Below are 3,714 nucleotides of genomic sequence, written 5' to 3' on the forward strand. Positions count from 1 at the left end.
GATGGCAAAAAGAATAAAATAATATGAGTGGGGGCCCCACAAAAAAGAAATCAATTATTCCCTTGTTTGCTGCTTTCCTCCCTCCAAAATCAAAATCCATAAATGTCTTTATGATTTTATGATTTTGAATATTAAAAGAATAATTAAATACATAATGCTAATTATTTATATAATTTTACTGTGAAATTAAATTTAATTAATAATAAAATAAATAAACAGAAAATATATATTTAAATTAAAAATTTAAACCATCAATATCCAGCGAGATCACTGTCATTGTTCAATCACTATATGCCAAAGAGCCTTGTTGCAGACAATCCGTGAAAACATGGCTATACAATAAATTCCCAGTTTGGAATTCTAAAGAAAACTGTTCAATATTTGAAGGCCTCTGATACTGATATTAGAATGTAAATTCATACAAAAGAGGAGAGTATGTAGCAACCCTAGAAGCTCTGGTATAAAGACACCAGATAAATTCATAAGAACTAAATTCATAAGAAGGATCTCTTGTTCACCAGTCACATATCACAGTCGGATCGCAGCAACACTCATCCAGAAGACAACAGCAACACAGGGCCGCCAGGCTGCAACCAAAATTTCCAGTACAAAAATCCCAATTAACGCACAAACCCTAATAAAAATTCCAGAAAATTTACTGCAATGAAGTTCAAAGAAAAAGGACAGGACGATTTGTATACCATCCCTCCAGAAAGCCCTGCTGTCGCGGCGGCTGCTGCCCCCCGTAAGCCGGCGGCGCCTGTACAGGCGGTGCTTGCTGTGGATAACCTTGAGGGTAACCCTGGGGGTATCCTTGGGGGTATCCTTGGGGGTATCCTGCAACAGTGAATTATACCTTAGTTCTGCTTCACAGCAAACCTTAAAACCTCATTTTACTCAACAACGAACTACGACTTTGTTCTGCTTTATAAGCAAACTTTAAAACCCCATTTTACTTGACAATGAACCAGAACAAAGCCTTAAAGAACTCAGGTTTCAGAGTCTCTGGAGCGAGCACAAACCTGGAGCAGGGTATGGATAGGCGTATTTTGGATCCGACATGATTAACGGTTCTCCTTTGAGCTTTCTTTCTAAGAATGGAAAATGTTCACGAAAGAACCTCCGCGAAGACTCGAACTCACGACCGATAAAGGAAAATTCACAAAAGAACCGCTGCCAAAACACGATCGGGCGACTTAAGAAGGGAAAATCCCTAAAAGAACCCCTGCCGTGACTCGAACCTGTGACTTACAAACTCTGAAAACCAGAATACGCAGCGTCGAGAAAACTTGAAATGGCGAAGAGAGAATTGAGTTATATATTTATTTACTCAAGTCATTCTTTACGTCCGCACGAAGGAATTGTTGAAGCTGAATTGGCTTTCGGCAGAGCATTCCAGAGAGGATGCCGTTACGCGGAAAGGTAAAGCGCGTACACGTGTCAGTTTTCGATCCCAGCATCAATGCTAGCTTACATCACCTGACTAGTGTAGCTTCCTCTTGACCGAGATGAGAATAAAGACGTAACGCGGAATCATGGTGGATTTTGTGTGGATTTCAGTGGTTGGTGTACCAAATTCATAATGCACCGGCTTTATGGTGGTCGTGGCGAAGTGAATGTTGTACAGTGGTAAAATAAACTGTAGTGTAATCAGATTGTTTTTTGGTTTGTTGCAAAATTATGGAAATTTTCGTAATATTTTGTTGAAAAATTATCAAAATTTTCGTAATATTTTGATAAAATTTAGTTAGGATTTTAATAAATCTAGGTTATAGTTGTCAAATTTTAAGATTTTGAGGGTATAAAAGTTATTAATAGTGTTGAATTCATTTTCAACATCAAAAATATGATTCAAACAGTGCTGTTACTGCAAAAAATTTTGAATTTTTTTGGCCAAAATTCTGGCCACTTTTAATGGTCAAGGCAATTCCTCCCCCTCAGTTTTGCCAAGATTCCGATCACTTTTGGTGATCAAGGCAATTCCTCCGCCTCCATTTTACCAAAATTCTGATATTTTTGATGATCAAAGCAATTCCTCTACCTCCGTACACTAGTGAAAATGAATGACTTGATTTATGGGGATTTAGTTATGGTTAAGTTTTAATTTTAAAATTTACAAAAAGCCAAAAAAAATGGTATCCTTAAACTACATACCTCTTAGCCTTTTTATATTTTAGTCATCACTGAGTTAAATCACATTTTTTTAATGATATAATATATTTTGTTGTTAACATGTGTTTAACCTATGTTTTTTTTGTGGGGGTATAATTAAAGTTTTTGGCACAATTAGATGTTATTTCCACTATTATGTTTTAAATTTTAAATTTTACAGGGAGGCATTTTTGAGCACGGGTAATAAAGTTGAAAAAGTAAACTCCTATATTTTAGGTAGCTGTCATAAATTTTCAATATATTTAATATTTTCTTTAGTATTAGTTTTGATATCAAATTAGATTTAATGTGTTGTTTTTCCAAATTATTCTAACTATTCACTATTATATATATAAAAGAAAATATAAAACATTTAAGATAAAAATTTATATATATATATATATATATATAACTTGATATAATAGTTTAAAAATTTGGTAATTAAATTTTACATTAATTTTAATATTAAAATAAATTTATAAAAATTAATTTTATAATATAATTTTCACATATAAAATTTATAATTCTCTTATATATATCTATATAAAATTTAAAAGAAAAAAATTTAAAAAAATGAGTTACTAGTAACCTAATTCCACTTTGAGATGGAGTTACCCGGTTGAATTGTATTTCATGTGCATCTTAAATTATTATTTAAAAAAAATCTAATCTGCATTTTAAATTATTATCTAAATTTCTTTTAGATATGATGTTAAAATGTAATGGAGAATGATATTATTTGGTATATAAGATTATATTTAAAAACTATTCAAAGGCATATCATTTGACTATTAATGAAGTCTTTGTAATAATGGTAAGGAACTTTTGGATTTTTGGTTGAAATTATTTTTTAGTTTAAAATATGATTTAATTTTTTTTATAAGCTGTTATAAATTTATATTTCTTATATGTAAAGAAATTAGTTAGTAATCATTGATTTAAAAGTATTAGTAAATATGAAATATTTATTTAAAAATTATGGTGTAGTTTAATTTATAGATGGAATAATTTTTTTACCGAATTCACTAAAATCTAGCAATATAATTTCAAGAATTATGTAAATTAAACAATTCAAATTCAATTTTTTTTAAATCTTAGTGAGATTTTTATTAAAATTAAATAAAAAATGTTGTGAAAAAGAATCCTTTAATCTTTAAAGAGTTTAGACTTCTGTGATCCATACTTGATTGTTAGAGATTTCAGCAAAATCACATAGAGAATCATTTGTGGACGCGTTTCGAACCAACTAGTGTAGTTCATCGTCAGAACAAGTTGAGGAACAAATCTTAGCGATCCGTTAAATAGAATATGTAGGTCCTTCAACGGCTATATGAATAAGCAACGGTTAAAAAGTCCTTTAACAGTTATAATATATATATAAATTAAATTAAATTACGCCTTTAAAAAATATTACTAAATCATTTTAAATAAAATAATTATAATAAAACACTTAACCAATTATAATTATAATTACTTTTGCTATTACTTGATAACTTAACTATGAGTTAACTAATTGTAACTTGATTATATTTATATGAATGAAATTAAGATCTTTTTTCTTGA

General features: G+C 30.1%; 1 long non-coding RNA gene across 1 annotated transcript; it reads right to left on the reverse strand.

The window, feature by feature from the left end:
• Window positions 1–212: 212 nt before the first annotated feature.
• Window positions 213–1,425, reverse strand: LOC149138934 (uncharacterized). Its single transcript, XR_016264841.1, has 3 exons — window positions 1,023–1,425; window positions 702–837; window positions 213–587 (listed from the first exon to the last, which is right to left on the reverse strand). It is a non-coding gene; the product is annotated as an uncharacterized LOC149138934 (long non-coding RNA).
• Between the last annotated feature and the right edge of the window lie 2,289 nt (window positions 1,426–3,714).

Source organism: Pinus tabuliformis, chromosome X (assembly GCF_031772625.1).
Source record: "Pinus tabuliformis cultivar Carrire ecotype Pingquan chromosome X, CPIR1, whole genome shotgun sequence".
In the NCBI taxonomy this organism is placed as follows: Eukaryota; Viridiplantae; Streptophyta; class Pinopsida; order Pinales; family Pinaceae; genus Pinus; species Pinus tabuliformis.